The following is a 27,618-nucleotide window of genomic DNA, read 5'->3' as shown; positions in this document are numbered from 1 at the left end:
GTTCTTTTTGTTCATAAACATCTTTTTGTTTCCTGTTTTGTTCCACAAAGAAATTTCTTGCTAATTCTCTTTCTCTCTCTCTCTCTCTTTCTCTCTCTCTCTCTCTCTCTCCCCCCCCCCCCCAATCTGTTGAGATCTACACACTTTTGTCTCTTCGGTCTTAGTTACATCTTATCTTATCCACATTCCTTTCTCTTTCCCTTGCTCCTATTTGTTCCCTCCTCCCTTCTCTCTTTCTTTCTTTCACCCATTTTAGCATTGTGAAATTCATTTTAACAATTCTTGTGTCAACATACAACATAGTTAAAACAGTGAGATAAAACAAAGTACTACTGAAATCCATATAGCAAATATACACAGGTAAAATGCAAACAGCTTAAAATATACAAATTAAAATGCAAGTTAAAATTCACAAGTGAAAATTGACTGAGTGGGCCTGCTGGAAGAGATAAGACTTAAGTTGTGTGGCGCAGCTGGTTGGTAGCCAGCTGCAATAAATCATTACTGACCGAGAGGTCATGGGTTTGCAGCCCGGGTCAGATTAAGTGCCCAACCATTAAATAGTCCCAGCTTGTTGTTTACCTAAGCAACCCGAAAGACAGTTGCATCTATCAAGTAGGAAATTTAGGGACTGCTTATGCGGGGAGACTAATTTAACTAATTTACATAAAAATGTCCAGCAGCGTACATGCTGGAAGATGAGGAAGTATTCCATCAAGAACTTGCCGTCACAGTGGATAAATAAATAATTAAATTCTGACAGCTGATTGAGCTGTTAGATCTCTTTCAGCAGGTTATTCCACGGTCTTGAAGAGGCTGTTGAAAACGTCATCTGGGAGCCAATTGCCTGTCAGGTTCCTGGCTGGTTGGACTATCTGCCCCCCCCCACCCCAACTTCAGTGTCTGGGGCATCTTGTATGGGCATCTCGTAGGTAACCCAGACCCAAACCATGTGGGGCTTTAAAGGTCAAAACCAACACTTTGTACTTCGTCCAGAAACTAATTGGCAACCAGTGTAATATGCTCACCCCTGGATATTCCAGTAACTAGTCTGGCTGCTGTCTAATGTTACTATCTAATGTTACTGAACATGGTAGAGTGGTAGCCCAGTGTAAAACACACAGCACAAGTCCAGCCTTGAGGTTACCAGTGGGTGCACTACCTTCTTCAGGTCCACTGGTTCTAGGAAGAAGTGCAGCCTTCCTAGAACATCTTCTGGACAAACATTTGGATAGCAATGACAATTTGGAAGTGCTCCCAATCACCCAAATCCAATCAGTAATTTCAACCATAATACAGCCATTGCATCTAGGAACATTAAATTAAATCAACTTTCAGGTAAAGTTCCCCTCTGACATAGGTATATCCTACTCTTACCACTTTGCTATCACTGAAAAAAAAAACCAAAGGAATTATTCTTCTGTGAGGCTGATCATCTCTGAGTGAAAGAAAAGTAATATTCAATCAATGTTCTTAGAATACCCATTGAAGCATCATCAAGAGCTTTTTCTAGTAGTTATTTAACATGAAGTTGAGATAATTCCCATTTGCTAAGAAGCATTTCTGAAAAGGAAAGGGGAGTTACAATTCAGAGAAAGGAATAGGTGCTTCAGAAACATCTTTATTTGAGAGAAAGTTACTCGGGTTGACACCATGTTCTTTGATCAGGAATTATGGAATTTGATGGAAATGAAGCACTCACTTTCCTAACTGGAATTTGTAGTCTTAAAAGGGGTGGATCCACCAAAAGATCATTAAATGCAAGTCCAGACTTATGCTTACCCAGGCAGCATTCATCTCTAGCTGCAGTTGTATTGCTTGAGAAAAGAAAAATGACCTTGCTATTCTAGATCTCAAACAAACTGTGGAAGTTCTGGGAGGGTAAGCTCAGTTATTTGACCTGATTGTAAATTGCAGCCAAGTGCGGACTATTTATCTCAACCTTCCCCTCTTCCCAGTCAGTAATAGCTATGGTCGCATTTTTTATACTTGAAATACCTTCCAGGGGTAGGTGGGAAGGTGGGAGTGAAACAGAATTTCACAGTACAACATTATATTCTGTCTACATGTTGTAGGATCATGAATGGTGTTCATAACTATGGTGGTAACAACGCCTAGACATTGAAGGTCTAGGGTTGTTGTTACTCCATTATATAAATGTTATTTTAGACAGAAAAATGTCGCACTTAGTGCAATAATATTAAGGGCTGCTTGATCCCACATCAACTGCCATAGAAATTAAAATGTTACATGAGATTTTGGGTCTAAGGGTCCCTATTTATGTTGAGCATTAGCCAGGGAGGCAACTTTTTCAGCTGTGGTGTCTCAGTTGTTGAATTTCTTCCCCTAACAAGAACAGCTGGATTTTTTTCTTCAGATATAAGCAACTGTCAAGTTGGAAGATGTTGTGATACTTTGGATGTCTAATAATCTCATATTTCCCTTCCTTCTCCCATATGTGAGGTAAAAAAGTTTGCCATTTTCTGTAGTCTGGGGCCTTTTTGTAGGTACTGTCACCTGTTCCTCACCAAACAGTGAAGTAGTTTTTCACTTATCTTGGAAAGAAAAATAAAGGTCTGCTCAGATCTTTAAAAGTTGGGATGTAACATAATAAGAATAAGAATAATAACAACACATAAATTAGTCTTAGGGATGCATATTGGCTATGTTTTATCTTAAAATATTGCGAATCTGTTTTTTCCTGACCTGCTTTTGGTGATGAGTCAAAAAAGAACCCAAAACAAAACCAAAATTCTCATAAATTATTTTTGTAAACTATTTTTAATATGCATTAATAATTTAAAATGTAGGTTTTTCTCAACAATCATGTCATTTTAGTATTTTGTTTACTCTAATTAATACACTTTTCATGCTTTTGAAAATGGGACATCCAAACACAATTTACATCTTCACTTTATTTATCAGCTGTCTTGCAAGCTGGGTTCACAAAGTGTTATACATAATAATGAATGGATTTAAAGAAGTCTCCAACCAGCACATATAGAACTAAATAAAAAGTGCAACCCATTATAGATGTAACAGTTAACAAGTTCATTGCTTGGGTGAGGTGTGGGGAGCTGGGCATGCATGCAGTTGAAAAATGAATGTGATTCTTATAAAACTATAAAGGCAATTTAGTTATGATTTTTTATTTTTCATATACATTCATATGAAACATCAATTCAATAACCTGCTGCCATATGTAGCTCTTTATTTTAGCCCCATATACACTGCCATATAATGCAGGTTGGAACTGCATTATATGGTCAGTGTAGACCTATATAATGCAATCTGAACTGCATTGAACACCGCATTATAGGGTCTACACTGACCATATAATAAAGTTCAAACAAAGTTATATGGCAGTGTAGATCCAGCCTGAAATATCATAGTAAAAAAAAAAACCCAAAAATGAATATAATAAAAACAAAGATAAATCTATTGTGGATAATACTAATATTAATGCATGTACAAAAGTGTCTCTTTCTGTATCATTTGCATAAAGTGAATGTATACTTCCACAGATGAATGTGAGATATCAAGGTAGAGAGCAGATTGGGTGGATGTGGATCTCTTTATACAGAGGGACAGGTTTTGCACATCTCTACTTGGGCAGAGGAGTAATGTTTGTTTACTTTGAAAGTTTTTCATTTGACTTTTCCATGGAAAGTCACCTTCTTGCATGCGAATCACGTTCCCTTTTCACGCCACTTCTTTGTATTGGCTTAACCTAATTAGTGTTCACAGTTAATGCAATAGCCATTGGTGATGATGGGCTTGCGAGCCCCCTAGAAAAAGCTCCTGCCGTCTAATCTCATCAATGTCCGCTATCAATCCAGCTGTGTATGGCAATCATTGCCGAAAGGTCATAGAAACCCTTCGCTGCAGTTTGTCCATTTTGCAAGGAACTTCTTTTCTAATCGCCTTCCCCGACTGGCATCTTCAGGAATCTAAACCTGCCTGCAGAGCATGAGAGGCTGAGATAGGAACCAGAGGCAGTTTATTTTTAAAACAGTATTATTGCATGACGATGGGAGTAAATCATCTGATAAGAGTTACAAACACTCTGCCAACACGATTTCTTTCCTGCTCTTCTAACCTACAGTTGAAAGCAGGAGCCTGGGATATACAAACAGTCATTGTAGAGGCAGAAATAGTTTCTCTCCCCCTCTCCCTCTCAATTTCCAGGACATTTGAAGGTCACAGGTGAGATAATGAAGAAAAGATGCCTAACAGGTGCTGACTGGAGAGCAATGATTAAGAAAGGACAAGGTCTCCAAATTATAGTTGTGAGATGGAAAAGATTTCTCCCTCCAGCATTGGGAGGCATAAGTGAAATGACATTAAATACTTTCAATAAACAGAAATGACTTTGTGACAAGCTAGTGCTCCGTGTCAGGACATCTCATATATGCCAAAAGTGAACTCTTATTTAAGCACATTGCAAAAGAGTAAGTGACCTTATTTGACATTTGAATAAGAGGGGCTCCTTACATCCTCAGAGAGATATAATTTCACCATTAAGATTTGCCTTATTTTTTAAATATTTCTTGATTTCATTACTTGATTCAACTTATTTGCCTGCAGGATCTCTCAGGGTTCAATTCTATTCCCTATATTATTCAGTATCTATATGAAACTGCTAAGAGAGATTATCCCGAGTTTTGAGGTTCACCAGTATACCAATAACCCTAAACCCTATCTCTCTTTTCCATTTAACTTCAAGGAAGCTAAACCAGTGTTTACTAAAAATGTTGGACTATTATAATCAGCCCACCACATTTGCTGGTGTTAGGGGAACAGGACCCCCATGAAAGTGAAAAACCATGCTATTTTAAACCATGCTACCTCTTCTCATAAAGACTTTATAGTGATACCCAGAAGGAGAGAAAGTCTAAAATTCTTGTAAGTTGATAAATTGTTGTTTTGATTCAACTATATAGTCTCTGATCTGTTCGCTGCACAGCCAGTTCATCTTCCCAGTAGTTAAGATAGTGTGGGAGCAGAACAGGTATCTGAGAGTCTTAGTAGACTATAAGCTGAATATGAGTCAAAAGTGTGATGCAGAAATATAATGTGATTCTAAGCTGCTTCAACAGAATCTTAGTGTCTCTATTGAGGAAATGTTTGTATCACTCTATTGTGCTTTGACCTGATCACAGTTGGAATACAGTGTCCAGTCTGGTACTTAGTACCTCATCACATTAATGGGGGACAGTGGGAACATCTGTGGGGCAGCAGGGGGAAACATTGCCCTGGATCTTGCATCACCTGCATTGCCCCCTTTCCCATCCCACAGGGGAAACTATTACTGCCTGGCTTCGCCTGATGTTGTCCCTGGCTTACCTCATGAGAACACAGGAAACCTCCCATCAGGCCCGTAGCCAGGATTTTGATTCGGGGGGGGGGGAGTATTTGGTTGGGGGGGGGGGTGCTGAGTCTGAGTGAGAGAGGATCTACCCTAGCAAACCTTTTGTATCATTAACCCAATACCCTCATGCATATGGGATATATTGAGCATGGTGATCAGATCATGATATGAATAAACATAACAGTTTAAATAATAAATGTAAGACCTTCTCACAGACCACCCTGAGAATTTCAGGGGGGGGGGGGCTGAAGCCCCTCAAGCTCCCCCCTCCCCCCCGGCTACATGCCTACTTCCTATGTCCTAGGATGCTTCCAGGATGGAGCCAGGACAGAGCCCTCCCAGAAGTAGCCCTGCATCATGTGATGGGCTCTGTCAGGCTCCGTCCTGGTTCCATTGAGGAAGTGTCCTAGGACAGAGACCAGACCTTGTGTAATGAAGTTCTAAGATTCGAGAAGGATATTGACAAGCTAAAATGTGTGTAAAAGAGGCCAACCAAAATGGTAAATGGAGTGGAATCAATACCTATGAGAAACAGCTTTGGAAGTTGCATACATTTAGTTCTAGGTGACATAATAGCTATAGATAAATATATTCCATCCCAAAAGATAAACATGTTTTTCTAGTGATGGTGTGGGTTAAACCACTGGCAGTTAGAATCCAGGGACCAGGGTGTGCTCTCGCTGTTAGCTTCTGTTAACTTAGCAGTTCGAAAATGTGGAAATGTGAGTAGATCAATAGATACCACTCCAGCAGGAAGGTAACAGTGCTCCATGCAGTCATGCCGGCCACATGACCTTGCAGGTGTCTCCGGACAATGCTGGCTCTTTGGCTTAGAAATGGAGATGAACACCAACCCCAGAGTCGGACATGACTAGACTTAATGTCAGGGGAATATATATATATATATATACACACACACACACACACACACGCTGTGTAAAATTATTGTTGATCCTCATAAGTCGGATCAAATTTGTTAAATTTGTACTTACAACACGATATCCAAAATGTGGCCATGGGCCGCACCATAAACTTAAGAATCAAAACTTACCCAATACTTTTTTGTTTTAATTTTATAAATCTCAGAAGCCTCCCAAAGTCAGTTTCATTTTCAGCACAAGCAAGCACAAAGCCAAAAAGGCTGCTATTTCTCTTTAAATTAATGGCCTCTCTCCATTAGAGAGGGAAGCAGAAAGAAAAAAGCAGAGTACACCGGGAAAGATACTGAGAAGGCACAGAGTTCTGGGAAATGTAGTTTTGGAAGGCAAGGAACCTTATGCCAAAGAATTCAAAAGGCTCTGCCCTAAACTACATTTCCCCAAATTTTGCTTAGCACCAGAAAGCCCTAATCAGGATAGGGGAGAAATTTATCCCTCGATAGTGGCAACCAGCCAGAGTTCCAATAAATTGTTGAATCTGCAAAGAGGAGGACTGACTGATACTTCTGATAAGTAAATCTCTGTGCTGAACTGGGGGGGGGGGGGGGGAATCCCTAAATGGAAGTTCTATTGGTTAATATGAGAAACATCCAATGCGATAGCTGTTGTGGCTTTTAATTTTTTTTGTCAAAGCTTAAAAATCCCTAAAACCAGTAGATGTATGAATATTTCTCAACTTTGGGCGGGATGATCTCCTATTAACCTGTGTCACTGTTTAGAATATTCAAGGAGATAGCCCTGTTACTTTATTTTAAAAAAATATTGTTTATAAAACTTTGAAAATTACCCAAAAATGGATGTGGATAAGTGAAGCATTCTGAAACTTGATGGGCTATAAGTGGTAAATGTGTTCTACCATTGTATTAAGTTGCACCCCAATAGCTGAAAAAATGAGAGAGAAAGGAGACCCTGGAATTTCTCCACTTGCACAATTTCTATAATGAAAAAGTAATGAAATTTTGTTACTCTCTTTACAGTAGCAAAAATGTTATTAACTATGCCTTAGAAATACCTTAGAAACTAAATGCTGACACTCCTTAATTTTGTAATGAGTTTTGAAACATTTTTCATCTATCACACAGCCCTAATATGTGTGTGTGTTTTCATATATATGTGTGTACACACACACATACATACATATATACATCATACACACGTGTCATATACACAAACACACACACACACACACATTCTGCTAGTGATGCATTAAGGCATATCTTCTTCGCCACAAAATATTCAAATGTATACCCATACTCTCTTTGGTAAAGAGAGCTTGGCAAATATTAAAAAATAAAATGTTGGGAAACTTTATTGTTCTGCCCACTTAGCAAAATAACATAAGGAGAGGTCAGCTAACTGACAGAGTGAGACAGCCCATTTCTCTGGTAGGACAGCCATCTATAATGTGCAGTTGACTGTTGAAATGCAGTGTTTCTGCATATGACCAGAAATGTCATTTCCTGTCAGGATTATCATGCAGGAATGGATATTTTTATTTTAGCCGGAAAACAAGTGGGGTGGAAAACTGATCGGCTAGTGGGAGGATCTACATCTAATGCTAATTACCTATGCTTTCAAATAAAAGTAAAACATCTCACCTTTTTTCTGCCAAAAATGAAGTTTCCAGACATTCAGGGGAAAGGAATATTGTAAAACAGCAATTATTTTCCCCTCCCTCTCCCCTTACTGCAAAAGTCAGCTCTTTTAAAATTATTCATTTTCTATGTATAAGAAATGACAGGAAAAAATAAGAGAGGAATTGGCACTTTGTTTAGGATGCAATTGCAATCAAAGGTGAAACCAGAAATGGGTCTAGATGATGCACTCAAAATGTGTTGTAAAGGGGAGGGGATCAAACAGGTGGTTGCATTTTTGAGTCCTCTTGTTTGAAGAATTATCTTACTGCTACATCAGCTGCCAACCATAATAAAATTATAAATAAATAATATTCAGTACATTTTAAATAAACTCTCCCTGAAAGTCCTGTGCACACATTCAGGCCTGGTTTTGCATGCTAAGATGCAAAAATATCTAAATTGCAACCACGATTTATGCATTTCATGTTTTCTGTTTTCCAGAGTACATGACTGCATTTTCTAAAATTGCCAGAACTAATCTTTAGAAGCTTAGTGATACTTAAGGAGACATTTCAGCTCAGACATTTCACATGGATGAGGTCCAGCATAGTGATTCACCCGTCTCCATGGTGAATCTAGGCATCATTGGGGAGGCAGCAGGGCAATCCCTGTGCCCTAGCTGGCAGCTGATGCCCCCATCACGTGTGGGGAAGTGTCATCCTGCAGCTGATGCCCACGGAAGTCCCATTGTTCTTTACAGAACATCCGGAGGCTTCCATGTTGACAGCAGTAGCATTCTTCCATGCTGCCACCACAGTTCACTCAGAGAGTCCCACCAGAAGACACCCTATATTATCTGATGAGTGGCATGGGGCTCCATGGGTAAACTCGGGCAGAAGCATCCTACGATGCTTTTTTGTTTTGTTTTTGTTTTTTTGCCCCATATGATATGGCTGTAAAAGAGATAGGCCTGATCTGGCCAAAGTACAGAGGCTTCTTTTTCAATTGATTCCATCAAGATAAAGTTGCTTCTCCTACTAAAATAAATATGTCTTTAATGTGCTTAACTTTGAATGGCTCATTCCCTCTCTATGTATTGAGCACCATGTATTGGAACACTGTTGCATGGCTCTGTAAATTACAATGATTCAACCTGTCATATGAAATTGTGTTCAAGCCATCATATTACTTCTTTATGTGCACATGCACAGCTATAATCAACCCAAATTAAAATGTGACAAAGCTGTAAAATGTCTAAAGTCATTTTTGGAACTCATGCCTCATTTCACATAAATTCTTGATGGATTGTACAGCAAAACAAGAGAAATTTCCATGTAATGCATGACAATAGACGTAGATGTTACCTGATAGGTTTTAATATTATCCTGCAGAGATAATATTACAGTGTATTTCTTTCATATTTTTAAAGCAGCTCTTGTTTCAGCTGTGTACTGAGGTTTATCTTAACACAATCAAACAAGTGTATGACATTCCACAAATGAAATTGGGAGACAGGATTTTGGTTTAAATCAATCTACATAGTTTCTGCTCCAAAATCAGGCTACTATGTGTACTGGTAGCCTGATGGGTTCTTGAAAATTGTCCAGCTTTGGTAACCTCATAAAGTCAGAAAAAACAGATTAAGGTTATTAAGGAACTTCCTATTGTTGAATTTTAATACAAATCAGCCTGTTCTGCACCTCCTAGGTCACTGATGGGCAACCTTTTGTGCTTGGTGTGACAAAATTCGCCAAAATCCTAGCATGACTTGGGTGGTGTGCCACTTTGAGAAAAAAAACCATAATTTTGTAATATGTATAGTTTAAATAACAAAAATGTATAATTGTAATATATACAGTAGCGTCTCACTTATCCAACATAAATGGGCTGGCAGACTATTGGATAAGTGAAAATGTTGGATAATAAGGAGGGATTAAGGAAAGGCCTATTAAATGTCAAATTACATTATGATTTTTCAAATTAAGTACCAAAAATCATGTTTTACAACAAAAAAAGCAGTTCAATACACGGTAATGTTATGTATTTACTGTATTTACTAATTTAGCACCAAAACATCACAATGTATTGAAAACATTGACTACAAAAACATTGGCTACTAACAAATTGACTACAAATAAAGATAGAATTGCATACAATGAACTTACAGTAACAACATTGTTGGAAATTAAATCCTTAAAGAGTTCAGTCCTTGCTGCCTAGAGAAACAGCTGTGGATCCTGACGGGAGGCAGACTATGTTGGATAAATGAATGTTAGATAAGTGAGACTCTACTGTAACTGTATTTAATAAACCAAAACCTATTTACTACCATTAGGTGATTCATGGGAGGGTGATACGGGATCCTGGTGATGTCACTGCTGCCTAGAATCCAAGGGAATGCAACCCACCCACCAATCCTCCTGTTATCCTGCCTTCCTTCCTTCCCCCAACAGCCACCGCCTTGGCCAGAACACGCACCTCGGAGCCCTGGGTTGTCCTCCTTGGCCTGAATCTTGCGGACCTTCACCGGCCGCCCATTGAGCATGGCTAACACTATCCTCTGCCGCAAAAAGTTGCTACCAACATAGCTGAGCGAGTGAGATTGGCTCACCATGTTGCCAGGGCTGCTGTGTGCCACTGCAATCACCTCCCCCCTGCCCCTTCGCAAAAGCCCGGGCAGCCAATTGGTGCCCGGACTCCGCCGAGCGAATGCGCTGATAGGCTCACAAGGCAGAGCAGCCTTCATAGCCTGGTGCTTGTGTATTGCAGCGACATCAAAAAGCTGTGTGGCTGCCCCGCGTGCAGCCCATATCCTCTGAGAGAGGGGGGAGGGGGAGGAGGAAGAGGCAGAAAGGAGGGGCAGAAAGGATGGGCAGCTGGAGCCTGATAGCTGCTCACTCCCCTTCCTTTTAGGGCACATCTAGCTAGACAAGGCATGGGCAAACTTGGGCCCAATTCCCCTCTGTATGCGATCGCATGTGGCCACGTGCCAGGCTAGGCGTGTCAGTGCTGACACGCGTGTCATAGGTTCGCCATCACTGTCCTAGGTTGTACCTTATTATTGGATAAAGTTAGGCTGATCCTAATATGAAGGAGCAAGGCCTTAAGCAGAAGATGCTAGAGGAAGTGCAAAAAGATAGGACTATGTCTTTGTTATATCCCAGCCGCCTTTGGGTTCTGAACCTGGTTCAGAAATGAACTTTGACCAGGATGAAGCTTACTTTGACTTTTCAGCCAGTTCTCCTCCGAGTTTCTTCCAATTACAGACCCCAGCTGTGGATAGCTCCGAGGCTTTCTTAATTGGGAGAGATACTGATAACATTACTCCCGTGGAAGAACCAGATGTTCCAAGCTCCCCGGGGAATGTATCCTTTAACAGAAGACAGTTTTTGCAGCACCAAAGATCCCAGACACAGCAGCTTCACGGGAGTCAACGATTGGCATCTAGAGGGGATACTGGATAGCAGATTGCTTTGGGAAGCTTTGGGGAGTTGGGTTCCCTTTGCTGTTAATAGATCTAACGTCTATAAAAGTGTCTTGCACTGTGAGCCAGTTGTGGTGTCAATGTAGCGACTTCACTGTTTCCAGTTCCCTGATTTTCAAGCCGAGTCTCCTGCTTCCTGGCGGCCAAGCCGCGCCCGACTCCCGTTTTAATCCGGAGTGAATTCACGTTCTTGCCTTGTTCCTGAATCCAGATTGCTTTTAGCTTCGTCTTTTGCCTGCCTTGAAATCCAAGACTTTCTAGTGACTTTGGACTTCGTTATTTACTCCTGCTTTCTTGTTGTTTCCCCGCTCAATAACTTTTCATCAGTTTTGAGTGTGTTTCAGTTTCTGGACTTTGGACAATAATACTGGACATATCTCTTCAATGCTTTGGACTAATTCATACCATTCCTTAAAGGACTATTGCTCACTCATCCTTTCCACTTATTCTTTCCTGAATTTATTATTGTTTTAATAAAGATATTATATGATTATTGGTCTCTGTTTGGTTTCCAGTGTTCAAGCTGCCTTGGGGTGCAACAGTCTTACTGAAAGTGCCTTGGACTGCAAGAAGATCTAACCAGTCCATCTTCCAGGATGGTCAGTAGAGGGAAGGATATTAGAGGCAAAGATGACGTATTTTGGCTACATCATGAGAAGACAGGAAAGCTTGGAAAATATCATGATGCTGGGGAAAATGGAAGGAAAAAGGAAGAGAGGCCGACCAAGGGTGAGATGGATGGATGGTATCCTTGAAGTGACTGGGTTGACCTTGTGGGAACTAGGGGCAGTGATGGCCGACAGGGAGCTCTGTCGTGGACTGGTCCATGAGGTCACGAAAAGTCAGAAACGACTGCGCGAATGAAGAAGAAAGATGTCTTCCACACTGACTTCTCTGTAAGCCAGTGGTTCTCAACCTGGGGCCCCCAGATGTTTTTATTCTTTCAACTCCCAGAAATCCTAACAGCTGGTAAACTGGCTGGGATTTCTGGGAGTTGTAGGCCGAAAACATCAGGGGACCTCAAGTGGAGAACTACTGCTCTAAGATAACCTAGGTCCCTAAGATATAGTTAAGGATGTTGTCCATCTAGTTGGCTATGAGTGGAAGGAAGAGAGCATCTTATACTTTACCTTAAAAGACATAAATATCTGGGATCAGCCTTATACTTTCCAAAGAAAAGTGTGAATGAAAATTTAGTGATACACTAGATTTCATATAAGAACATATATAGCCAAAGAGGAATTAAATACTTTGGAAAATTATCATTTAATGTCAATATGAAAGGAAAAAAGAAATTTAAAAGTAACGTGATTAGATATAAACCAATGTGTATATTCATACTAAGTACACACTACCTAAGCCTTTCTATTAAACTATTTGATTTCATGTTTCACTATAATTATTTTTATTTGCTTATTAGCATTGAATGTTTGCCATTTTTGTTATATCTGTTAACCACCCTTAGTCCCTCAGAGGAAAGAGGGTGGGTTATAAATAAACTATTATTATTTTATTATTATCTAAGTCTCTTTTGTGGAGAGAAAAGTGGGGTATTAATAATAATAATAATAATAATAATAATAATAATAATAATAATCCTCCCCCCCGTGTGTGTGTGTGTGTGTGTGTGTATATATATATATATATATATATATATATATATATTCCATGAAAAGAGACCCTTCTGCATTCTAAGAAACAAGGAGATAAGATGTGAAGGTCAGAAGATGCACAGTTCTAAAAAGAGTGCAGAGGCCATAGTTGCCACATCTGATGGTGACTTGCGTGAATGGAAATGTCAAAATGAATCCCAGAGTGAAGTTACTTGAAACACAGAACTTTTCAGTGAAAGCGATTGACATTAATGTCATGCCATAGAGGATTGTATAAGCAGCAGACAAGCAGTGCTACTTAACTAGCATGACACCCTCCAACTGTATTAACCAAAATTCTAATTTCTATCAGCTTTATGCAGCCTCTCATAATAAAACTGTGAAATCTATCCCAAAACATTGGAAGGACATCACCTAAAAGAAAAATGCTTGTTTACAAATATGAGGATGTTTTAGTTAGACATCATCTGAAATCCCAAATGGGATAGTTATGATATTATGCAGTGAATCTTAACCTGAACCTGCCAATCTACAGTTATCAAGAATAAGCCACTGTCATCAATGGGAGTCTGCTCCTCTACAACTCAGGGAGCATCTGACTGACATTTCCTACTCCCATGTGTGATTTCCAATGTGACAATGGGGATCAGGATCTCTATTGAAATTCATCCTTGCACCAGTGATCATTCTCATTGAAGGGAAACATTTATTTGCTTCCTGATTGATAGGAAAAGAGATCCCTGTTGATTGCAGCAGATGTTACCCAGTAAGTAGGAAACTGGGGTACTTTTGCTGTATATAGCCACTAAGCTAGAAGCTACACGGAGATCACAAATCCATAACGGCCACATGTGTGTAACTCGCTCTAGAGATTTCTTTACAAAGGGCATTTTTTCTCCATTTTGCCATCACACGACGACGCACAGCAGGCCCCACCCACATTCCCCCAAAAGTGAGGTGGAAGCAATGAAAAGCATTTCCTCCCTCACTATGGGGAAGAAAGTGCTGTTTGGGTAGCTCTGATGGAGCTACCTGCACTTTCCTCCCTTTTGTGATGGTTGATGACAAAGTGTGGTTAGGCAACATGCAGTGTCATACATTGCCACCCTTTCCTCCATCTGATGGAGGGAGGGAAAGGGTACCAATGCACCCTGTCTCATCTTCACCGTGTGATGAGTGGAGGAGGGAGGGTGCCCAGGGTGCCACGAGCAACCCCACATGCTTTCCTTTTAGCAGTGCAATGGCACGGACCAAAAAAGCTGTGTGAAGATATTTATTTATTTATTTATTTGCTACATTTATATCCCGCTCTTCTCTCCCCGAAGGGGACTCAGTATATAGTAGGTTACACATTTGGAACTGTCATAGAGATTTCTGTCCATTCCTTTTGATGAAGAATTTAAAGGAAATGATATGACATTGGGTAACTTAGGTGAAGGTTAATCATTCTTGAACTTTCTTTCATGATTATTTTAAGCAATCTGTATATATGCTAACCTTTAATTCAAGTCTGCCATGGGAGCATGCCATTTAAAATAATAGATGCTTTCAAAGCTCCAAAGAAAACATCAAAAACAGAGTTGGTAGCTGACATAAAATTAATACAATCCAGCAAAATTATGGAATGCCAGTTAAAGGCTGCATTAAGCTAGCAAATTGGACCAGTTGTGTCTAATGCAAAAAAGATATTAAAGCTTGAGTTTGTCAAAAGTGTAAGGAGGTCATTCTAAGTATTTGACATCAACACCAAAACCGCTCCTGCCTTTTGTGAGTGTTTATGCCACCTCGGTAGACCCAGAGGAGGGCCTCTGATGGTGAATGAAGATTTTGTGTAGGCTCATGTGGAAAGAGAAGGTACCAAGTCATCAAGTCATGAAATAAACCAGTAGCCATTTCAGCTATACTGACAACTGTTTTCTTTACCTGATTTCAGAAACCTGGTTGACAGTAATGAAAGTTTCTGAGAAGCATTCAAAGGGCTGGGAAGTTTGACGGAAAGGTATAGCTTACTTGGCTTAGATTGTAGGCATTCTGTATATGTGGTTCATTGTGCTATTTTGTAATAGAAACACCAGAGCTATGGGAGAGAGGCATATTATTAAAATAGGAATGATGGGGTGATGATAGGAAAACAGGAAACCATACACACACAGTAGCCTCAGCCCTACATCCACTCAACATAGCATAAATATGTGGAACTTTATTATACTGGGATTGGCTTACCAACATTCTTCTAAATTCACCACACACAGCCATTCCAGGTTTCAGGGCAATAGACAGAATCAGAAAAGCAAATGGTCTCCATTGCCAGTCATAAAAGGATTACAGTATTCCCTCACTTATCGTGGGGGTTAGAGTCCAGGACCACCCACAATAAGTGAAAATCCGCGAAGTAGGGATGCTATATTTATTTTAATATTTATACATTATTTTAGTAGTTATACACTATTTTAAGTCTTTATCAACCCATCGTGTGTGATAAATCGCCTCCCTCTCCTCCCGTTGCCACTTGGGCTCCTTTTCTCTCCCTTCGGCTTCTCCTTCCTCCCTTCCTTAGGCTGTAAATTGTAATTTTTTATGATTTCTAATAGTCTTTTAGAGTTTATTGAAAATCCGCAAAACAGCAAATCCATGAAAAGTGAACCACGAAGTAGTGAGGGAACACTGTATAGCTTTGAGCCTCTGGTGCTGATGACATCAACTTGTGAAGCAAAGAAAGGAATATCAACCTCTGTAGCACTGGGTAGAGGACACCCATATTCATAAAGGAAACTAATATATACAGATTTCAATTTTCCACATCTTAATAAAGTGGTGGTTTGGGAGATTATTTTACTGGCCACCTGAGGAGCAAGGTCAGATTTAATGTGTCCTGGCAACAGATCAGAGCAGGAGGAATATTGGGCAGGGCTTGAGTGGCCTATTTAAGGTGGCTCCACTCCCTGCTCTGTCTCTTTGGAATCTCTGCTCCTACCTCCTTTCACAGTGTGAGTTTTCTGGTTGCTGGGAGATATTGAGTCAGTGAGCACCTTTCATGCACATTTGGAAAGAGAAAGAGAGAGGTTGGGGGGGGGGGGGGAGAGAAGTTGAACAGTGGAGTCATGGCTCCAAGTCAAAGTCCTTGGACTTTGTGTTTCCTAGAGCTTGTGACATCATTTTCTCCTCCTTGTGATTCCTCTAATCCCTTTGGATTTGTCAAGCCATGTATTGTTATGAAGTATCCTGTTTCTACTAGAAATTACTAGAAATTGAATTGGATAGATAGACTAACAGATAGATGACAGATCAACATGCATACTGTTGGACTCTCATTGAGGGTATCATTATAGGAATTATAGGAATTATCATGATAAGGGCATGAACATCAAAATGTACCACTACATTATATGTCATCTATTATTATGTCATAAATATGTTCTGTTCACATGGAACATTTTACATTCACCTAAAAACAGAACAGTGTCATGTTGTATACCATACTGACATAATTTGAAGAAGAAGGTTTCTTAGCATTTAACACAAAGTGCCATAATTGTTGATACCATTTACTGTGACTATAAATGACTGTGAAGATAAAAGCTATAAGGCATAATCTTATGTTTTAGAGTATCCTTAAAATAAGGTTTTGCTCACTAGAAAAGCTTATTTTTGAAAACATTTTCTATGATGGTTTTGTCACATGAAAATTTTTTTTATCATTAAATAGTGTTGATGCATTTTTAAATAATTGGGGGGGGGGTAGAGAGAGGTTTTTTTTTTCAAAATTTTCAGACTATTGTTGATATTCTAAGCATACCTTCTCTAGATATCTATCAGTAGATTCCCAAAGCTAGGCTATCAAATTCAAAAAGGTTCTGCTGAAATTAAATATTCTTTTTGAAACATAACCCAGGAGATCTAGTCTGATAATTCTCAAAACTATAAGCATCCTGCCTTGTCAAAGATGGAGTTTTGACCTCTTTTTCTTGCACAGGGAAAACTATATTGCAATCTATATCCTTAGACATTGACTTATCAAAGTGGTGTGATATTATGCAATATTCACAACCATCCCAATTTATAAAGGAATGATGATGTCAATAACATAATGTTCTTAATCCAACATCATGTAGAGAAAAAGAAAATGTAACATTTCAATTCTATTTCTTTTGTGGCCTTAGAATTAGGTGGAATCCATCAAAGAAAGAAATTTTTATTGAAGTCTTTTTACTCACTATAAAGTTTCATGTTTTTCTGCTGAGAATTTTTTTCAGTTCTAAAAAAAATTTCATTATATTTTTCATCAGAATACTATGAAATTCTACTGTCAAAGGGGATCTCTTGATATTAGTTTGATATTCACATGAGTGTGTGTGCACATATAGATTGTTGATGTTGTTTCCAGCAAAATATTCCAAAAACCTGGTACTCTGCTTACTCCTAATAGTGTTATCTTATCCATTTTCCCCTAAGGCCCCATCTACACTAATGGACACTTTAACAGAGCCTTGCCCCACATTAACAAAAAGCAAAAAAACACTAATTCTACCCCAGAATTCAGGCTTTTGTCTGACTCGGGGCTCTGAAGACATTTAGGCCTGCCCCCAACTGGAACTAGACACAACTGTCTCAATTGCCACCTCATGATCTGCTGGCTCAGGTGGCCCAGGGACATGTGATAGCAGTCCCCCCCTATTCTCCCATGTCACAGCATTCACCAGTCACAACACAAAACCCGCCTTTCCCCCATTGCTTTCCTTGACATCAGTTGGAGTGACAGGGAATGCTAGGAAAGGAAGGAGAGAGGTGGTAAATGGTTGGTGTTATGTTGTGACTGGAGACTGGTGAGGGGGACACATGTAGAATGGCTGCCCAGCAACTCTGAACCATGTTCATTGCTCCTGTGTGATGGGAACCACTTACCACCTTTGTGGAGGCTGAGGGAGTCTCTGTGCAGACTCTTCTTTCTGCCAATTTGGTATGGAGCATGCCAGATTGACAGCAGTATAAGGTTCAGTATAGACGTGCCCTAAATCTAAGATAATGGAAACATGTTCTGCTTGTCAAGTGAAAATTGTAACAAAATCCTACTAATTGTTACAAATTATTCACTTTGGAATAAATGATATTCAAAAAGAAGAGACGATCAGTATGATGGTCAGTGTGTTTGCCTGTAACAACATTGGCATTTCATCCAGAAAGTTGTGCATATTCAAACCGACTATAAGCCATATGTGGAAGTTCCTTTTGTCTGGGACATCCAGGTTCATCTGACCCATTTTGGTTCTAGGAGTGGGCATTTATCTTTGAAGTGCTTCTACTTGGGGCTTTTGAGATTTACAGAGGTTATGTCACATTTCAGGCAATTTTTGCTGCCCCTCCAAAAAAATACAGCACATGTCAAGAGCTTTAATGAGGGCAAATAGATTCATAGCTGCAAAAACAGGCTGGTGTACACATGTAGCCCTACTGCCTGTAATATAGAAGAAACAGGTAATCCTTTGTGGGAAAGTAGACACAGATTTGACATCAGAACTGGCAATCTTAACAACAAACAAAAAGTGGAGAAAGCTCCATTCTCTAAGGACACACTGTCTCTAACTGCATATGGCCCCTCTTGAAGAAAATAACTTTAAAGACAGGTTCTAACAAGAAACAGCAGAATATCCAATATATCTGCTGTGCACTGAATCTCTGCAGAGAAAACAATCACATATACATTTTGTAGTCAAGTACTTACATCAAAGTTACAAAAAGTCGATATGCAAATATATCACTTTGTATGATGTGCCAAATAGGGTGACTATATATGTGTTTCTGTAAGCATTCACTAAATTTTATAAGGTGTCTTTCCTCTTAAAATTGTGAATTGGACCCTTGAGAATTAGAATGATTTATTTCAGGAAAGAGTAAAGGCCAGCCTCGATAATCTATTGCTTCCTTTGATAATATATTTCTCTCTTACTCAATCTCTGAAACCTATATCACTATAATCATGTTTACTATGTTAGAAAATTGTAAAGACATAACATCTGCTAATGCACCAAATCTCATTATATACTATTAGTCTTGCACTGGAAGTTTGATAGAGTATTAACACTACCAAAGAATTATATTGCTATGCAATGGAATATTTGAGCATACTGAATGCTGGTATGATGTGTAATCCACTGCAGATAATGGTTATTCAAATTTAATTCTCAAACATTTTTCTAAGTGTTCTTAATTATTGGCCTTATCATATTGTTCCCACCCCAACTATATGTCTAATGATGAGAAGCACCAACAACAAGATATTAGCACTTAACTAAATAACTTATGTCAATTCCTAACAATTTTTACAGCAACTGCTCTCCAGTGTAACTACAAAATTCAATTGATTTCAGATTGATAACAGTGAAGATTACTGCTAAAAAGAAAGGAGTATCAAAAACATACATGCATTTAAAAGCAGACTTTACAGATGATTTCTAATGGTAGATGTGACCACAATATGTATAACATCGCTGGTCACCTATTGTTGTTGAGTCACAACACCCCCCCCCCAATGATTTATAGACCATAACTTGACTTCAAACAAGATATATTAATTTTATTTATTTATTAAAACTTTTTTCACAGCTATAAAATTACAAAATGTTGAAGCCACTAGAGATGCCAGGATGAGTCTAGCAGCAGCTTTACCCTAAAAACTCTATCAAATTAAATCCTTCAATAAGTACATCAACTTGAGATTTTATGTGTAACTTGTATCATTCATGTAATGTGTCCATTTTTAAATGTATAAACTGTATCAAATATATGTATCAAAATGTATTTTGAAGGGAAATAGGTTAGAGGAGCTGTCTTCATAGACCTGCCAAAAACCTATAATACTGTAAATCATCACCTTCTCCTGAGAAAAATTTATAATATCTCAAAGGACTACCACCTCACCTGCTTCATAGGAAATCTGCTACAAATCAGCTTTTTGTTGAGTTCCAGGGTTGGAGAAGCAGAAAGCAAAAACAGAAGAACGGCCTGCCTCAGGGGAGTGTGCTTGCTCCATCAATGTTTAACATTTACACAAATGATCAGCCACTATCAGAAGGGACAGAGAGTTTCATCTATGCTGACGATTGTGCCATCACCGCCCAAGCAGGGAGCTTTGAAATGGTTGAACAGAAATTATCTGAAGATTTAGGTGCTCTTATTACCCATTACAGGAAACACCAGTTGATTACCTAATCCATCTGAAATGCAGATGTGTGCTTTTCAGCTTAAGAACAAACAAGAATCTTGAGCTCTGATGATTACCTGGGAAGAAATCCCACTGAAACATTGCAGCACACCAAAATACCTGGGAGTTACTCTGGACCATGCTCTGACTTATAAGAAGCACTGCTTGAATGTCAACCAAAAAGTAGGTGATAGAAATAATATCATACGAAAGCTGACTGGCGCAATCTGGGGATCATGACCAGATACAGTGAAGACATCTGCTTTGCTACTCTGTTGCTGAATATGCATGCCCAATGTGGAATACATCTCACCACATTAAAACAGTTAAAACCACATATGTGGCCCTTAATGAGACATGCCACATTATCACAGGATGTCTATGCCCTACACTGCTGGAGAAATTGTACTGTTTAGCTGGTATTGCACCACCTGACATCTGTTGGGAAGTAGCAGCCTGTAATGAAAGGACCAAGGCACTGATATCTCTGGCCCGTTCTCTGTTCGGATATCAGCCAGTATGCTAACATTTTAAATCAAGAAACAGCCTCCTAAGATCCACAGAGATACTCACAGGAACCGCAATCCATGGCTGATACCAGATGAGAGACTCCCCCTGGGCACACAGAAGACTGGGCAACTTGGAAGGCGCTGAACAGACTGCGCTCTGGCACCATGAAGTACAGTGCCAAACTTATGAAATGGGGTTACAAAGTGGAGTCCACGACACGCGAGTGTGAAGCAAACCACAAACCACTAATTACAATACAACCTGAGCCCTGCCACATGCAAAATGGAGGACCTTCTCACAGTACACCAGAGGCACTCCAAATGGCCAGCTTCTGGTCCAAAGAAATCTAGTATAATGCCAAGTTTTTAACTTTGATTTTGTTTCTAAACACTTTATAACTGTATCCTCAATTAGCTTCTGACTCGATAAATAAATAAATACCTTTCTGTGCCCTCAGCTTGCAGAATCCCTTTGGAAAGGAGATCATAGCCAAGGTCCCAACAGCTGTTTCCCAAGTTAGATATTAGAACTTTTGTGTGTATATGCAGACAGATGATCCTCTTTGTCACCAGGATGAGCTCAGGATGTTTGTTAATTCAACTTGAGGCTGAGAGTATGCCAGTCCCATGGAAGAGGGGGTTCAGCAGACATGAATTTGTTAAATTTCTGAATGGACAGCAAAGTTCCTGATTTTCTGAAATTACCACCTTTGTCTTTTGGGTCTTGCACTCTTTGTGTCACACAGAGCTAGATATTTGAGGTAATCAAAACACATCAGCATATCCATTATCCACATCACCATTTCCTCCAGAGTTGTGCCTACACAATAGATTGGTTCTTCAAGCTGAACAACTACCAGCTGTCTCCCATTATGGGAATCTCTTCCTTCAGACTGTGACATCAGGGGAACCCCAGGGCAATCCCACACAAATCCTAACCTGCCTCTCTTCTCAGCTAATCAGGGGAGGGAATGAGACGTCTGAATAGCTGTCAGAACTGTCTAAATTGTCATTTACTTTTCTATGAATTTATGCTTGTATCTTTTGAAGTGTATTGCTTGTACTTTGATCCTATTTGGCCAAACCGTAGTAAATCTCTGTAGCTTTGCCTTCAACACAGAGTGCTTGTTCTCAATCTGGGCTGACCTGATTTAGTGGAAGCTTGCCGGGCATGGACACCCTTATCCATAGTACTAGCTGAAATCTCAACACAATGAAATTCATCCTAATATTTCTAGAAGCATTCTTCATCCATGGTAAACTCACTTGGAACATAATTTGCCTTCATTTCAACTATATTGGTGCTGAAGTAGTGTTGCCACTTATTGCTTTTAAGAAGTTTTTCTTTTTTGGCAAACAGTTTTTTTAAAAAAAATATTGGCTACCATAAGTGGTTCATAATCTCATTTTAGCTTTAAAAGTAATGATTTACCTAAAGCGGAAAAGATACTTCAGGTTTGAAAACAAAATAGTTTGAGGTTTAGGGGGGAAATTAATTCCAGGGAAAGTCAAATTGACAGATGTTCCCAGACATATTTCTCTCTGTGGATGACTTCAGTTATAACAATATCTTTAATTTAGCACAGCCTGTTTCTATGGGTTCTGCAGTATGGAGGAAGTAAAATCTCAATCAGTAGGATAACACTATCAGGTTTTTTGAAACTAGGCAACATTTGGATGGATGAGATGGAAAATTAAAAGTTGTGCATTGCTGGTTTAAAACTTGGGGAACTGAGTAAAGAATCTTCCCTGAATGGGTTTGTATTCCCCGCAAGGGAGTAGGTGGACAACTTGGAAGTATTCCAATGAGCCATCCCTGCTACTAGAGGCCACTCCTCACAGGACTTGGCTTCCAGACCTTTGATCATTTTGGTTACTTTTCTCTGGACAAGCTTATTTAAATTCTGGTGCCCAGAACTTCACACAGTGATTGAGGTGAGGTTTGACCAAAGCAAAATACAGTGGTACCATTGCTTCCCTTGAACTAGACACAGTACGGTATTGATGCAGTCTAGAATTGTATTGGCTTTTTTAGCTGCCATATCATATTATGACTCATATTTAGCTTGTGGTCTATTAAGACCACTGGATCCCTTTCACATGTACTGTTTTCAAGTGAGGTACCCCGGTGGCGAAGTGCATTTAAAGCACTGAGCTGGAGACCGAAAGGTCCCAGGTTCAAACCCCGGGAGCAGTGTGAGTGGCCGCTGTTAGCTCCAGCTCCTGCCAACCTAGCAGTTCGAAAACATGCCAATGTGAGTAGATCAATAGGTACTGCTCCGGCGGGAAGGTAACGGCACTCCATGCAGTCATGCTGGCCACATGACCTTGGAGGTGTCTACGGACAACACCGGCTCTTCGGTTTAGAAATGGAGATGAGCACCAACCCCCAGAGTTGGTCACGACTAGACATAACATCAGGGGAAACCTTTACCTTTACCTTATCCCATCATATATTTATGCATTTCATTTTTTTCTTGCCAAAATGTAGTACAATACATTCTGATGAAGTTCACTTTGTTTGTCTTTGCCCAGAAGTTTGATCTGTTAAGGTCAATCTGATCTATTAAGATCTGGCTGAACGCATCTCCTCTTATGAGCTTACTGGAACTTTAAGATCCTCTGGTTAGGCCCTGCTATTGGTCCCACTAGCTTCGCAAGCGTGATTGGTGGGTACTAGAGACAAGGCCTTCTCAGTGGTGGCTCCTCGGCTGTGGAACTCCCTTCTAAGCAACATCACGGAGTCTTCATCCCTTCTGAGCTTTAGGAAAAAGCTGAAGACCTGACTCTGGGATTCTTCTTCTTTACTCGTTCAGTCATTTTCGACTCTTTGTGTGATGCCTCATGGGCCTTGTAGTCCTGTTCCTAGTACTATTGTGGCAGATGAAGATGAAAACATGGGGTTTTCGCCGGTTCAACAAGAGCTGGAGTCTCTTCACCTGCCGGATGTTGACGTTTGCCCTCAAGAATTCAGTAAACCAGGCCTTGGGCAGTACTCCCCTCCGTTTCCCAGGAAGGAATCTTATTCTAAAGACAGAGGAGTCAGAGAAGCTAATCGGAGGAGTCTAAGAATCGCTGCCAAACAAACAGGCTGATTAGGCCTGCTTCCCTTGGGAAAATCTAAGGAGTCTTGCATCTGGACAGAGTTGGGTTTCGCTTCTTGTTCTCTAGGGAAAGAGATTGTTGGCGGGAAAACGAGACCCAATATAGGGGTTTGGCGCGAGAGATTCTTTGCGGAGTCAATTGATCAGCTTCAGGAGAGAGTTCGTGTGTGGACTTCGTAACTCCAGTTCCTTGCTTCCCGGATCGAGTTTCAAGCCTTGCCTTGCCTTGCTGTTAACCACGGATCCTGCTCCATGCTTCACGTTTTGCCTTGTCTCCAGTCACGGACCTAGCCAAGAATCAAGTTTATTTCCAGCCTTGTTGTCAAGCTTCATTGGACTTTAAGACTCTGACATTTCCCCACACTATTGCTTGGCAAGAGTGTGTGTTTCAGTCAATTGGATTAAAACTTTGAACTCTAATATCATTTATTGGACAATACATTTTTGGACTATATTTGACCTCTTTTGAAAGGTCTGTTTCTGAACTATATTCTTCACTTGTTTTTATTGATTTTATATATTTCTTTAATAAAGATATTAGATAGAGACTGGCCTCTGTGTAAGGTTATTGGTGCCCAGCAGCCAGGGTTCTGACAGTTTGACTCCGCCAACTAAGCACCAAACAACCTAAGGCCAGAATGTCTACAGGAACCGGAGCGGACGCCCCAGCTCAACCACCCAGTTACACCATTTCCCAAGATGAATTCAATTGGATCCGGGACACACTCCGAACGCAGGAGGGAGAAATATGGGGCTTGAAGGAACGCGGAGCCCGTCTCCCTGCCCTAGCACTACCAACCAAGTTTTCTGGAGAAGCCTCCAAGGTTCATGTTTTCCGTCGCCAGTGTCAGGCGTACTTAGAAGCCCGCCAAGCCGAGTTTCCCCAAGAAGATGTCAAGGTGGCGTGGATCTTCAGTCTCCTAGATGGGCCTGCGGCCACTTGGGCGACGGCACTATACGATGCGGGTTCCACGCATCTAAACACAGCGCAGCAATTCTTGAATCACCTTCGGAAAACCTGGGGGATCGAGGACGATGAGGAGGCGGCCGGTCATAAACTCCGACGCCTCTTCCAAGGGGACAGACCGTTGTCCCGGTACATAGCCGAGTTCCGGGTGTTGGCTCAGAACACCGGCTGGAACGACATAGCCCTCAGAGGACAGTTTCGCGAGGGCCTCAACATCGAGATGCAGGAAGAAATCTCTAAGGTGGACCCCCCAGGGATTCTGGAAAGATTCATCAACCAGTGTTTACGAGCTGAAGTCCTGCTTGCCAACAAAAAACAGTGGCTCCGGGGGCAGAGTGGAAGAGCCGGAGTAAAACCCCCCACTTCTGGCAGTGTCCAGCCGCGTCCAGTGTGGAGATCCCCGATGCAGTTGGGCAACGTGCGCCCCAGACTAGATGTTGTGGAAAAGGCCCGCCGCCAACGTTTGAATCTGTGTTGGTACTGTGGAAACGGGGGCCACTTCGCCAGAGAATGTCCTGCCAAAAAGAAGCCCGCCGCCCGTCTGGCGGCGGCGTCCTCCGCGGAGGCGGAGGCTGCCGAGGCGGCTGGAACAAAGCCAGCGGGGGAAGCCAGCGACCGGGCATAGATGGGCTCGCCAACCCGGTCAAAAACTCCACTCAAGAGCCGCAAACAGGGGTCCTATTTCTCCTGGTGGTCACGCTGTGGTCAGTGAAAAAAGGACCCGTCATGATCCATGCCATGATAGACTCAGGGGCAACAAACAACTTCATCGATAGAGACTATGCTGACTCTCTGGGACTACAATATCATGATTTCAAGAACGCCCGGGTGGTGCAAGCCATAGACGGACGACCCCTGAAGACAGGTCCAGTAAGCCAATGGACCGAGCCCACCAGAATGTGGATAAGAGAACACATGGAAGAAATCTCCTTCTTCGTTACCGAGGTTCCCCATTTCCCCGTGATTTTGGGTATCCCGTGGCTGACACTCCACGACCCAAACATCTCCTGGACCAACAGAGAACTGCAGTTCGCCTCAAGGTTTTGCCAAAATCATTGTCTAGTAGCCAAGGTCTGCCATGCCACAGACGCAGAACCCATCATCACCCTGCCCAAGAAATACTCAGACTTTTGGGATGTTTTCAATGAAAAGGAAGCCGAGAAACTACCCCCACATAGACCCTATGATTGTGCCATTGACCTGGTGGAGGGGGCCCCAATTCCGCGAGGACATCTCTACTCCCTGACTGAACCAGAGCAAGAAGCTCTCAGGGAGTTTATAGAGTCAAACCTTCGCAAGGGGTTCATCAGACCCTCTCAATCCCCAGCCGCTTCCCCAGTGATGTTTGTGAAAAAGAAGTCAGGGGACCTACGCTTGGTTGTGAACTATCGGGCACTGAACAACATCACGAAGTGGAACCGCTACCCATTGCCATTGATCTCAGACCTATTGGACCGACTCCGAGGGGCCAAGGTTTACACCAAACTGGATCTCCGCGGGGCTTACAACCTAGTTCGCATAAGAGAAGGGGACGATTGGAAAACCGCCTTCCAGACCAAATTTGGATTATTCGAGTCCCTAGTCATGAATTATGGATTATCCGGAGCCCCCGCAACTTTCCAGCATTTTGTCAACGATATTTTCCAAGATTATCTAGATCGGTTCTTGATCATATACCTCGACGATTTTTTGGTGTTTTCTAGATCACAATCGGAACACGAGCAAGACGTCAGAATGGTGCTACAACGATTGCGGGATCATGGACTATATGCCAAGTTAGAGAAATGCGCCTTTGATTTGCAAGAGGTAGACTTCCTGGGATACCGCGTCTCGCCACTAGGGCTCTCCATGGACCCGGCAAAAGTTTCAGCAGTATTGGAATGGCAGGCGCCAACCAACAAAAAAGAAATACAGCGCTTCTTGGGGTTTGCCAACTACTACCGCAAATTCATCCCAGACTTCGCTCGCTGGTCTGACCCAATCACCAGTTGCATCCGAGGGAAACAGCCTTTCCGCTGGACGGAACAAGCAGAGAAAGGGTTCCACCAGCTAAAGCAGTTATTCACGACCCAGCCAATTCTACAGCACCCTGATCTTAAAACCCCTTTTGTTGTGCAGGCTGACGCCTCCGATGTGGCAATTGGGGCTGTACTCATCCAACCAGTGGGATGACATCTCTATCCTTGTGCCTATTACTCCCGTCAACTAACAGCCCCAGAGAGAAATTACACTATTTGGGAGAAAGAACTTTTGGCCATAAAGGCAGCTTTTGAAAATTGGAGACATTGGTTAGAAGGGGCCAAATTTCCCATTGAAATTCACACTGATCACCGAAATTTAGAGCATCTAAGGACCGCACGAAAGTTAAATCAAAAGCAGCAGCGCTGGGCTTTGTTCTTTGAACGTTTTGACTTCCGGATCCATTATGTGACCCCAGCTCAGACCAAGCAAGCAGATGCCCTGTCATGGAAACCAGAATATGCTGCAGGACGCAGAGAGACCTCAGAATCTCGATTGCTGCAACCTGAAAACTTTGCCACGCTCACAGTGGGAAACATCAAATCCACTTCAACTGAGCCAACTCCCTCTAACACAGAATCCCTTTTCACTCAAGAAATTAGAGCCAGCCAACAGACAGATGCCTGGGCTCAAGAACAGATTCGCCAAGGACTACGTTTCCCCTTCTCACTTAAGAACGGACTACTATGCTACAGAAATCATGTTTACATCCCTCCAGGCCCCGGCAGAGAAAAGGCACTTCATCTGTGTCATGACAGCAAGCCAGCAGGACATTTTGGGCTATTTAAAACCATGCACTTGATCCTGCGAGATTTCTGGTGGCCCAGGATCCGCAAAG

Source organism: Anolis carolinensis, chromosome 3 (genome assembly GCF_035594765.1).
Source record: "Anolis carolinensis isolate JA03-04 chromosome 3, rAnoCar3.1.pri, whole genome shotgun sequence".
NCBI lineage: Eukaryota > Metazoa > Chordata > Lepidosauria > Squamata > Dactyloidae > Anolis > Anolis carolinensis.
Note: the sequence above shows the minus strand (reverse complement) of the source record.